This window comes from Pseudonaja textilis, chromosome 2 (genome assembly GCF_049901715.1).
Source record: "Pseudonaja textilis isolate UNSWEBS1 chromosome 2, rPseTex1.2, whole genome shotgun sequence".
In the NCBI taxonomy this organism is placed as follows: domain Eukaryota; kingdom Metazoa; phylum Chordata; class Lepidosauria; order Squamata; family Elapidae; genus Pseudonaja; species Pseudonaja textilis.
The window spans coordinates 44,587,243-44,600,901 of NC_141991.1; the positions used below are offsets into that span (position 1 = coordinate 44,587,243).

Genomic DNA, 13,659 nt, shown 5'->3' on the forward strand with positions numbered 1-13,659 from the left:
ATTTTCTAAATAGTTAGCAACACTTGTATACTATGGCACATCCAAGACTAACCTGAACTTATACATGACTTCAATATACAAGAAATTTTCCTTTCCCTTTCTAATTTCATTTATGCTTGCTTGAGACTTGAATGAGAAACTATCCCTGAATGTTACTTCCATGATCATATTGATTACTTAATCCTTACTGAGATTCAAAGTTCTTTTTCCCCACCAAAAAATCTGCTCATTACCAAGTGTTCTTACCTACTTTTTGGCGTATTAAAGTCCAGATAACTTTGAAGAATGTTTGGAAAATTCCATTAGTCCATTTTTTTGGACTAAGTGATTAGCTGTGAATTTCCTGTCTCTGGGCCTCGGGGCTATAGGAGCCTGGATAGGATGCAGCGGGCTTCGTTTCAGTCCTAGCAACACTGAATAGCTTTGGGCACTTGGGCTTTCAAGGGACAAGGTTTTCCCCCTGTAGTCCTGGATGGAGCAGCACTACCCCAAATAGATCCAGTGTACAATTTGGGGAACCTCCATAGCCACTCATGCTGTCATGCCCTTTCATCTGGATTACTACAATGCGCTTTCTATGGGGCTGCCCATGAAGAGCATTTGAAAGCTGGAGCTGATGTAAAATGCAACTGCATGAGTAATCAGTGGTGTTGGATCTTGGATACATGTATCATCACTGCTCTATGGGTTGCATTTGGTCCTTTGTTTGAGATGGGTGGCCATAGAAATTATTTATACAAATTATTTATACAAATAATAAAGGTGAGATATAAATAAAGTGTTCATTTTGATTTTTAAAATTGCAGATACTTAGCATCAGAGTATTTTAAGCAATATCATATTTCAAAAATATCTGCCTGGGTTTTTGATATGGAGGCCTTCTCTGGTTGCCCCAGCTAATCAGATGTGTCAGGTGCCTACAAAAAAAAAAAAGGTCTTCTTAATTGTGATTCCCCACACAGGAAAAGGAAACACATCCCTGGAACCCACACAGGTGGCTTTTTGGTGCATTAGTTCATCAATATTTTTCCAGCAGCATTTTGATAGCTAGTTTTTAATTTTAAGCACCCACACCACACTGGGATAAAAGCCTTTTGGCATTTTTGATATTTCCTGTGTGACATATGTCCTATGAATATATGATCCATACTTCCTACATGTATGTTTGATTATTTTTCTGATTTGGTAGTTTTATAATCTCTCCAGAGAATGTCAATTATTGGTAGATTAAAAGTAATACTATTACTACTAGAACCATTATTAATATTAATAACTGGATAATGAAATTTGTTTCTAATGTTGATATCACAGTGCTTAAGGTATTCTTATAAAAAAAGGCAAGGAGATTTTAATCCCATATCAGACTGCAAAAGCCTTAATAAAGGCTTGGGCTGGTGGGTGCTTGTAAATCAGTATCGGTTCTGAAAGAAAAGTTTTAAAAATTGCTGAATCACTTGGAAGCCTGAAAGTCACTCCCATTATTCATTGGTCTTGTTTACCTGACCTACTTAATTGGGTCATGGAAAGTAGAGTGTACAGCAAACAAACCCCTTATTCCAGAGAAATAACTCAGACAATTTTTCCCAAATGAATTAGTTTTCCCCGTGCAGTCTTGAGTTCTGAATGGATTACCAGCAAAACAATGCATCCTTTTTCCATCTGTGATAGCCCTAAAGCAGCCACATGAAAAAGAAGCCTCTCTAGGACTCCTTTTCTGTCACCATTTTAATTTTCACTTCACTGTAAGCACATTGGACTAAATGAAAAAAAAGAACAGGAGAGATAAAGCTCCCCTCATGTTGGTGCCAAACTTATCACTCCACCTATCGCATCTGTGTAATTTCAGTGGGAATGATGTTCCAAAGGGTGGGGGCTGTGACAGAAAAAAAAAAATCTCCCCCTGGACCTTGCCAGTCCACACTGCCTAGCCGGTATGCGGAGCATATGCTTCCTGTCAGATCAGTTATGGTGGATAGAAACAATTGGATAGAAACAATAGTAGCAGACAATGAATAGGCTGCTTTTGTTGTTTTATATGAATTTTATTTATAGTTGTTGTTTAAACATGTCAAATGTCCAGAGCCATATAATTGCAAGATGTATATTCTCCCTATAAAATGTATATCTTAGCATGTCACAATTGACTGGGAATTGCTGATCCAAGAACATGTTTATGGAAGAAACAGCAGAACAATAATAATCGTATTTATGAGGTATTTTGCATGTATTCAAAAAGTGTGTTAGATGAATGCTTCTTACAACTGGAGTCAATTAAGAACTTCTGTCTTTGCAAGAAATTAAACCAAAACCATGGTCACCAACTTTGGAAGTTTCTGCCTATAAAAACCTTTCCCAATATAATGCCATCCACATATGGGATTTTGATTGATTAAAGTAGATCCTTTGATATCATTTGTTATCAAATTGGTGAGTTCTCACATGATCAAAAGAAAACAAAGTGATACTAGATTTGCCAGTTAACAAAATAAGGGACCAGTCTTTCTGCCAAAAACAAAGGGATGTGCATCCTAATGTGCTGAACAGCAGGAGGAAGGGATATAAAAATAACAACTTTGATTTCATTATAAATAGGATTCTCATTCCATTCACAGCAATCATTGGAATTCTTTCAGAATGGTTTCTTAGAATTTTCTACAATAAACTACTTATCAGAAGTTCCTGGATTTTTATGTTTCTGATTAATTGATTTCAGTCCAGCCTATTGGAAAGAAGTCTGATCATTTGAATATTTGAAGTTATTTGGAGGTTCGTGGATTTTAATGTGACAATCATGATACCACTCCCTAGTACTTTTTAATATATGAAATAAACACTGTAGCTTAACAAAAAGGATGCGACATGGTATGACTAGGGACTGTTTGAAATAATCGGGAGAATCAAATTCTGTATCTGCTCTTTGACTGTATTATGTGTGGTTGATAAGCAAAGAGAGGAGACTCACATATTTTAATTCTTCCTTTATGAAAAAAAAAGATATTGAAGTCATAAAAAAACAGCAACATCCCATTAGTATTATATCTGCCATTGTAATTTTACATGTGCTGTGTGTCACCTTCTTTCTCCTTGAAAGGGTATTCAACAAAGATACCCTTCATCATAGTCTAGAGAGGGTCTTTCTACTGATGTTATAAATTGGCCATAACTGATGGAGATAGGAATTTTCATTGGAAATTAAGTCTTGCCTTGAAATATCTTAATAAATAACTATCAATGAGATACCAAGAATATTTCCTTTGTGGATAAATTTTCCTGTTACATTTTTAGTTCATTCAGCTGTACCACTTTTAGATGCCTTGCACCCATGACACTATAGTAGTGAATATATTACTGTATTGCCCTGCGGTTATTTAAATGAAAGATGGTGGATCTTTGTTCTTTTTAAAGCAGCTTTTTCTGGAAGAGCTGTCCTCTTGGTCTCCTTCTCTCTTGAATTCCACACACTAGCAAAGAATGCTACAGCTGCGAAATGTTTTTCCTTCTCTTAACATCCTGCTATATGTTTAATCCAAGCAAACAGGTGACTTGAGAACAAAGTGAACTGGAAGAGGGCAAAGTTAATGATTACTGTGACCCTTTGCTGAGTTATGTAAGCTGAACCCTTGATGTTTTTTAAGATGGTACACTCCAACATTGTCAGAAGTACACTTGTTTTACGTCAAATGAGCCAATACTTCATGGTATGATACCAACAACTGAAACTAATACTACATATGCTTGCTAGATGGTTAAATTCAACAAGCCTTTTTTTTTTATAGTGAATGTAAACAGGATGGCATTATCTAGATTTTAATAAGTCCGTTTGATTTCTGAGACAAGATTCTTGCTGGCTGTTTCAACTGAAAGTTCCACAGGATTGCATTTTCTAGATTACCGTATTCTTATTTTTCCCAACTTTAGGTGGCAGTGGTTATTATTGTGCCGTATTAAGCCCATTCTAGGAGCTGAAACATTAAAGTAACCAATAAAATAGCTGTAAACAATACTGCTGATACTTGGTGTTCTGCAGCTGAATTTTAATAGCTCATTTTGTGGGGTACAATGGCTTGCAAAACAAAAAAAGCAGTTTGGGAACTGATTTGTTTCTTGGGTTTCAAGTCATTACCATTGTCTTGTAGGACAGAAGGAAAGCTTTTCTTTTACATCAGGGGTCCCTCAACCAGCATAGAATTCTGGGAGTTGAAGTCTACAAGTCTTAAAGTTGCCAAGATTGATGACCTCTGTTTTACATGAAAGACCATGGTACTCTCCAAACCTTTACTTCTGAGATTCTCAGTGATCTAGGCCTAGGTCTCAGGCAAAATGGCTGAGGGCAATCTGACATCCAGCAGCATCAGGAGTAGCTTAATTTTAGTAAGATTTCTGAGTAGACATATGTGGAGTTGAAGCACAAAAGCACAAAAGGGAAAGGGAAACGTGTTTGAAAAAAAGCACATACTTTGTTATTTCTACTCCAACATTATTTCTTCAGGTGAAACATTACCAGAAATGCATTGATTAGCATAATACCCAGTTTTGTCATCTCTGTGAAAGTTACCTTTTCTTTTACTGTTGTTAAGATGCCCTCAAAGCCAGAAAATATTTCAGAATAGCTCTTATGTAATGAGTTCTCCGTTCTCATGATCTCAAATCCACTCCACCTCTAGAAACAAAATGTTCCAGCAGCTGTAATTAGTTATTGATCCCAACTTCAATCTTATGCAAATTTATTCAGGAATGTGCCTTATTCTCAGTTAGCATTGCTTCTTACAGTGTTTAGGATTGAAACCTAATTAAATTAACATTCATCTAGTTTCTGGTTACGCGTTTGGAGTTTTTGCATTGTTTTATTATGATCTTGAATGCCGCCTGGAGTCATTTAAATTGGGGTGCTAAATAAATGATGTTGCATCAATCAATCACACAGCTAAAATAAGTTAAATTGCAGTTTAAGCGAGCACATTAGGTGATACATATAACAGATAACAGATAATCAGAGTTGAAAAGGACCTTGTAGGTCATCTAGTCCAACCCCCCCCCAAGCTGGAGACTCTACGCCATTTCTGACAAATGGCAGTCCAATCTCTCCTTGAAAATCTCAATTGATGGTGCTCCCACAACTTCCGAGAGCAAGCTGTTCCATTGGTTGATTGTTCTAACTGTCAGAAAGTTTCTCCTGATTTCCATATTTTGGATGTGTCTAAAATGACTGCTGAGACATACTTCACAAGATGAAGTAGATGACATGTCAAACACTGTTTCAAGCTCCCCATCCAACTGTAGTATTTAGGATAGGTTGCCACTATTGAGTTTGTCTTTCTCCCAGGTTTAGGAAGATGTTTTCTCAGATTGTTCTGGTGTCATCTTATTTTTCATTGGCCAGGTGCTGATAGCCATGCCACTTCATTAAGGCCACTCTGTATAGCAAACATCTAAACTATTTGCTGCCACCAAGTGGCCATGTGGATTTTTGCAGCCCATATACAATATATAGAGTCTACACTAGCTCCTCTCGTAGCCACCTAAGTAAGTAGCCACCTTTCAGAGTTGCTGCTCTAAAAGTAGTCAGTGGTAAGCTGTGACCCAGGTCAGGCATGGCATTAAATAAGGTTATTCCCTACTGTGTGAGTAATGGGCAGAAGCTATCATAATCTGTTGCTCTTTTGGGGGAGGGCACAGGCAAAGCAATTCTGTCTCCCCAGGTCATTATTCTAAGATCTTCATCAGTTTCAATAAACAGATTGCCATTACTGCTTTTGAAAATCATTTTATGTAATGAGGCAATGAACACTTGGCTAAGGCATTGAATACTAACTACAATATCAGACAAACATGTCTGATCCATGCCAGGCATTTAATCAACCATTCTGTAGCAAAATGTAAGAGAGACATAAACACTCAGTGTGTGTGTTGGCTGGTTTCAAGTTGGTCTTTTTTTCAGTATTCTATAAAAGGCAGTAGGTAGTTGCCTTGTTTTGCATCCTGCTTTCTTTAATGAGGGCTATTTTTCCATGGACAGCGTGTCCCGGGGCTCATGGCATGGAAAACAGAGAGATGGTTGGGTCCCCAATGGCAGCAAGGGAGGGCAAATGCTCTGCAAATATTATTGTGCCAAGGAGTGGCAAGCACAGGTCTACCAATTCAGCCTGCAGAGAGTATGTGTTGTGCACTGGAAACAGAAAAAGAGCCAGCAACTGGGATTCGTGCCAATTCTTACACTTGGTTCTCTGTCACTTACAAGTGGAGAAAATACACAAATGGATCTGTATGTTCTGTGGACCAAAATAACCCCTCTACCCAAATGCTAGGCTCAATATAAATCATGCAATTTGACTGCAGTTTCACCTCGGGCCTGACTTGGCATAGCTTTGGACTGCTTTACAAGATGAGTTTAAAGACTTTTGGACTGGGGAGAGAGTGGGGAGTAAAAGGGGAACAGGAAAAGAAGGCATGGGAGTTAAGAATAGGTCAAACATGTGTTGCATGCAAAGAAATGAGGATGTAAAAGAATTCTGCCACAAATATTTCTGGGTTTGGAGTTGTTTTTGCTATTTTTCATTCCCCAGAGGTGTATGCAAGGGAACACAGCTCATCATAAACACAGCCTGGCTACCATTGGTCTTTCTCTCTCAAAAAAATTGGCTGAGGAATTGCACGGTAAATTACTAGGGAAGCACACATCAGGTCAAGGGAAAAGATTTTCTGTAACAGGCAGCCCTGCCGTTTGTAAATACAATTTTATAAAAGAGGAAAAAGCCATCAAAACTACTTCTTAATCACCCAGCTCTAGGATAGCAATATTACCTCTTTCCCTCAGCAACAATCACCATCAAAAGCCTCTTGAAATTGTTCTGCCAAGCTTAGCAAAATGATTTTTTTTTATAATCATGATGGCATGATGTTCTAAAAAAAAAGAAAGTATCCATGATACCCTTAAGCGGACAGTTTTTATGACTATTAATAAGACCTTTCCCTGGTCACTTCAATGTTTGAAAATCATTTCTGTGCATAAGACTTGAAATGGTCAAATGAGCCACCTTTACATTCTCCCACTTTAAATAGGTTGAATTTGCATGTGGGCCCATTCTGCAGAAAAAATGCAGATTCTGGTAGGCGATTTTCACATAATAGCAATGGCTGAATTTAATCGCTACAATTATTTCAGCAGATTATAATGTAACTGGGTAGGGAAGAGAGAGGGGAAGAGAGGGGGGAGGGAGGGAGGGAGGGAGAGAGAGAGAGAGAGAGAAATATGCTAGTAAGTCTAAGCAGCATCACCAATTCAGTTGAATTCAATCTCATCTTTTAACAAGGAAACATTCAAAGGTTGGGGAAAACTATGAATTTTGTTAAATTATTGCCATTGTAATTGTAAAAACACTCATGAATTTTGATAAGTTATAATAAAAAAATCAAATAAAATGCTTAACCAATCCTATGTTCTACTCACTTCTACAGTAGGAATGTGATGCCACTCTCCTATTTGATCTCCTATCAAATCCTTCTTGAAAGTCCATCTTTTCCTGTAATATATGTACATAGATTACCTCTCAACAGGCCATCACTGGTTTATCTATGTTCTCAACACAACCATGCCTAAAAAGACACAATTGCATTTGCTCAGACTGATCTTTGTCTTTTTTTACTCTTTCTTTCAACTGGAGCCCCCTTGTATCCAGGATCTATTTTCTGTTGATGGGATTTTGTAAAGGACCATTCTCTCTTCTTCTCCTCTTCTCCTCAATCAGTTATCTGTAGAATGCCTAGAAACCTACTAAATATCACCATTGTGAAAATGATTAGTGTATGTTAAATCTGAAAATATAAGGTATGTTCAGGTCTCTAAAGAAAAGTGTAGTCAATTGTATTATTTAGCAAGCAGTAAATACAGTACTGAATTTGGAATATCTCCTATTTGAGGTTGGATGCTGAGTACAATATAAAAGCAGGAAGAGCAGGAAAAAAGAAATAAATGTTGTGGAAGAGCAGGTTTGTGAAAGCAATATTTGGTCATCTGAATAAACTCTTCCATTTTGCCAAACATTTCCAGATTTTTGTCTTTGCAATAAATAACGGGAAATCCTCAAAAACACATTTTGAAAAGAGAAGAGTAATTCATTCACTACATCTAGCAATTAAGCAGTCATCCATTAATGTAGGCAATCAGGTCTAGATATGATACGTTTCCCACTTCTAAAACTTAAAAAGCGGTCTTTATTCAGGCAGCACTGGTTCACATATTCATTTGATTCAGGCCTCTCAGATGAAACAAACTGCGTTAAAATTCACACTGTCCATTTAATGAGTCTGAGGTATTTTGTTTTTCAGCAGATTTATTGGATCGGTGCATCACTTACCCACTCAGGAGCACTATTTTGTTTTACGTAACCCATAAGCCATGCTTATGTTGAGCATTAATCTTGATTTTTATTGGGGATAATACAGAAAGATGAAGGATTATGCTTTTACATAGGAGTACTGGGACGGGTATCAGGATATCAAAATTATTGCCTTCACCCCCTCATGTGGGAAACCCCTTTTATTTATTTAGCAGAAAATAACTGAAGGAGTCAGGAATTAGCTCTGGCAGTGCAACTGGGACTCTCATTTCTAGAAGCCACCTCATCTAAGGTGTCAGGCAGATGTTAACAGACATACATTATCTAGCTAAATGTATAGAAAGCAACGTCCCTGAGCTTTGAAGCAGCGCAGCAATCCAGGCCTGGAAGGGATTTTGGAGGACATCTAGTCCAAACCCCTGCTCCAGCAGGAGACCTTATATAATCTTGGTTATTTTGGTGTCTCTAACACAGAGGAGAAATTCCCAGAAATCCCCAGGCATTGCCAACTTCTCCCCCTTAGTTAAAAAAAATCCTAGAGCAAAAACTTCATGCAGTATTAAAAAGAATAGAAAATGGGGCTACTGTGTATTGTTTAATGGACTGCTAAATTGGCAAAATGGACTGCTAAATTGGCCACGCCCACCCAGTCACATGACCACCTAGCCATGTCCACAGCTTCTACATCAACTTCTCTGATGCAATTGTTTTGACTATGAATCTTCTCTGGTTGCACTTGCAGTGAATTATGTTGCAACAGAACCAGCTGAGTTTCAACTTTCTAAATTGCTAAACCAATATGACCTCCATGCTTTTTGATAACTGCAATACTACTGCACTGGTAGGATGACCTTTGAACTGTGTTTAGCTTTTGCCTTGCATAGCAGATCAGCGAATCTGACTGTAAAGATTAGATATTGCCATCAACCAACACAGATTTGTTATAATGTAAATTGTGTGTAATTAAAACCCACTTTCTTTGCAGAGATAACTAATCTAATGACCGAATGCAAATGGCTATAAAACTGGCCAAAGTATTTCTCTTGTAAGTAAGGTGAAAAGTACAATCAGAATGCTAAAAATATAAGACTTAAAATGGGTGTGGAAAAGAATGTAGGAAGTTCTAAATTGGGTTCAACAAGAGACATTTGAAAAATCACTGATGTTCTTCCAAATGCTTCCTACAGGAATGAGTTGGAAGTTCATGTTTGAATCCATGTGATAACTTGCATTTCTATAATTTAGGTATAGCTACTAACATCTGACAAAAGGGTGAGAGTTTTTGAGGGATTTGATTACCACAAAATATGGTGATAGATTCTAACTTAGATACTGTTAACACCAGAGACATAAAATAATACAAAAATATGCTTCCTGTTTTGTTGAAAGATCAAGTTAATAGAATAGAATTCTTTATTGGCCGAGTGTGGTTGGACACATAAGGAATTTGTCTTGGTGCAAATGCTCTCAGTGTACATAAAAGAAAAGATACATTAGTCAAGAGTCAAGAATCATAAGGTACAACACTTAATGATAGTTGTAGGGTACAATAAGCAATCAAATCATACTAGGAAACAGTCAATATAAATCATAAGGATACAAGCGACAAAGTTATAGTCATACAGTCACAAGTGTGAGGGGACGGGTGATAAGGAGTGATGAGAAGATTAACTGGAATAGTAGTGCAGACTTTGTAATAGTTGAACAGTGTTGAGGGAATTATTTGTTTAGCAGAGTGATCTCAGGGTTCAGATGTTATTGTTCTGGTGTCCTCATTTCTAGCCGTCAAAGCGATATCATCTGATAACAAGGAAGCTTCTGGGGTGGATGATATTTGAGGAATTTTAACTCCAGTTTCTCTTCTGTTTTTTCTTACGATATGTACACATAAATGAAATCCTTGACTGACAGCCACTACTAACTCCAAAATTTCTGTTGTTAAGTGAGACATTTGTTAAGTGAGTTTTCCCCCAGTTTTGCCTGTTGCTCCTATCTTGTAATAGTTGTTAAGTGAATCACTGCAGTTGTTAAACTAGTTGTTAAGTGAATCTGACACCCTATTGACTTTGCTTGTCAGAAGTTTGCAAAAGGTGATCAACATAACCCTTTGGCAGGGGCCTCCAACCTTGGCAACTTTGAGCCTGGCGGACTTCAACTCCCAGAATTCCCTAGCCAACTGGCTGGGGTATTCTGGGAATTGAAGTCCACCAGGCTTAAAGTTGCCAAGGTTGGAGGCCTCTGCCCTAGGATACTGCAATCGTCATAAATATGAACAAATTACCGAGCATCTGAATTTTTATAATTCATAATTATAATTTATAATTATAAGTCATAATTGTAAAAAACTGTAGAGATAGAGGTCCTGTAGGGGGCGTGAGCAGCACACTGCCGTGCTTCAAATACCTATATGACCTCACTCAGTTCATATCACCAGGATGTTGCGGAACACTGTCCCTGGCTGGTACATGATCTCACCTGGCTAACACCACCACTTCCTTACTTATATATTCTTAAGGATCGTCACTCAGAATTCACCAATAAAAATGCTGTTGCTGCTTTACCTTTTTTCTTCTTGTAAAAGCTATAAAAAAGCAATAAATGCTGCACAGACAGGGAGACATCTTGGCACCCTGCAAATGACTGGTCTTTGACTCCATCAAAAAACAGTCATAAGTCACGTTTTTCAGTGCAGTTGTAACTTTGAACGGACACTAAACAAATGGTGGTAAATCAAGCACTACTTGTAAAGTGATAGCATACTGAATATTTAGTAGCTTTGCATTATATTCTAACGAATATTTCTTATCACTGTATAAATTCTTCACTAGGCAAGTGTGATAGCCTGGGACATCCATGCTTTTAAGGGATTGTAGTACAGCTTTTGCAATCAAAAGCTGTACTATAATCAATAAAGTGGAACCAGACATCTTTGTGGGATTCTCTTGTCTTTTCACTGTAACCAATGTGATCCTGGTGGCGCAGTGGTTACAATTCAGTACTGCACAGCTAACAAGACTGGATACTTCAGCAGTTCGATTCTGAGTGACTTGAGGTTGACTCAGCCTTCCTTCCTTCCAAGGTCGGTAAAATGAAGACCCAGATTGTTGGGGAAAATATGCTGGCTCTTTAAACTGTTTAGAGAAGGCTGTAAAGCACTGTGAAGCGGTATATATGTTTAAGTGCTACTGCTATTTGCCTCTTTGGAATGCAGCTTGCGTGTCTGGCAGTTCTTGTTGTAACTATTGTTAAAACTTGAATTGCAAAATCTTGGGCATTATTTTACTGGCATATGAGATGAAAATGTGTTCAGCAGCCAGAACATTCCTTTGCATAACTCTTTTACATCTTGGAATATAAAAATCCCTTAGCGACAGCTGTGTTTTCTATACCAGCTTACAAATAACAAATAGCACAATAACACCATCATCTTGAAAGACTTGAAAGTGTTAGGATGGTATTTTATCAACACCTGCAGCTTTATTGGCAATTTTTTCTAGGACTAACTTTACTTTCCAAAATGCTTGGCCCTAGTTCAATAATCAAATCTCTGAATTAATCATTAATCATGGGAATATTTTTTCTCTTTCCGTATCCTTCCTTTTTTCTTCAGTGCAATATTCAAGTTCCTTTTTCTTGTAGTTTTCCAAAATTCTCTTATCAATCTTTGGTTCTTCCTGTATTTAGGCAGTTTCCTTTCTATTCAGGTAGAAAGAGCTTATTTTCAAGCAGACATTGCTAGACTGCACCAGCTAAAACATCAATTAGCAATCTGAAAGTTGTTGGTAAGCAGGTAATTCCCTGGTGCTGCCCCTTTTATTGGATCTTTTAGTATCAATTAGGTTTGGTCAGATGTTAGCTGATCTTCAATTTCAGCTACACTACGTCCTCAACTTACGACCACAATTGTGCCCAAAATTTCTGTTGTTAAGTGAGACATTTGTCAAGTAAGTTTTCCCTCACTTTATGGTCTTTCTTGCTACAGTTGTTAAGTGAATTGCTGAGGTTGTTAAGTTAGTAACATGATTGTTAAGTGAATCTGACTGCCCCATTGACTTTGCTTGTCAGAGATCACAAAAAGTGATCACATGACACATCAACAGTCATGAGGACGAACCAGTTGCCAATCATATGAATTTTGATCACATGATCATGGGGAAGCTACATGTCTCTGTCACTGTCATTGTCTCTCAACCCAATCTACTTCACAGGGTTGTTGTTGAGGAAAAAATAGGAGGAGGAAGGAGCATTAAATATGTTTATTGCCTTGCATTGCTTATAAAAATAATAAAGGTAGGAAATTAATCAAATAATAAATAAATAAACAAACAAACAAATAAAAAAATAAATAAATGCATACTAAGGGGTATTCCAAGGTTTACTTCCTTCAGCCAAACCTTATACAACAAAAGTCTATCTACAGCAAGGGTTTTCAAACTTGGCAAGTTTAAGACTTGTGGACTTTAACTCCTAGAATTGCTGAGCTAACATGACTGGAGGAGGAATTCTGGGAGTTGAAGTCCACAAGTCTTAAAGCTGTCAAGTTTGAAGACCCCTGATCTATAGCTATTCATTATGTTGATTCTTGATTATGGACCTATTGGCCATCTGGGTGCCCTGTTTTATAGATTTCTCAAAGCATCCGATAAGGAAGAATCTTGAATTGATAGGGTTTGATATAGTATTGCAGATTTCTTCTTAACTCCTAACATAGCCTTGGTTATCCTCGTACAAAAGGAATAAAATATTCATATCAAAGTGAAAAGCTTCGGCTTTATTTTTGTTTTAATAACAAGCCATAGTCTATATTTTCCTAATGAAAGATCACCATTAGGGTGTAATAGGGCAAGAGTCAGTCCCCACACTATATTTTTAAACACTTCTTGTCTGTATGAGGCAACCTCATCTTAAGGATTCAGCAAAATAGCCTTTAGTCTTCCCAGCTGGACACATACTGCATGTACCAACATGAGATTTTTCTGCCTTGGAATCCAGCTGACACCCGGACAACTTACAATAACATAAGTATTTTTAAAAAATGCAATGGGGGATATACATAATTCCTTGTTTCCTTGGCTAGTGGGATTATTTAGCTGAAATTCCTTAAATATAGCACGCTTCAATAGCTCAAGAGTAGGCAACGAACAAAGCCTACCATTCAACTCTTCTTTTGCCTCAAAAAGCTCTTGGGATTATTGAGCTTTAAAAAAATTCTAACCACAAACCTACAGATCTGTGTAGAAGACTGTGGCTAAGGGTCGGGGGAAAGTCAGGTGAAGGATGGAAAGGAGAAGCTCTCAACAGGATTGCACTTTGTAAGGTGTCC

At 37.5% G+C, this 13,659-nt stretch overlaps 1 long non-coding RNA gene across 1 annotated transcript in view; it reads left to right on the forward strand.

The window, feature by feature from the left end:
• The window catches only part of LOC148126839 (uncharacterized), a 400,892-nt gene that overhangs the window by 266,317 nt on the left and 120,916 nt on the right, over positions 1-13,659 (forward strand). The gene's annotated exons all lie outside the window — the stretch shown is intronic.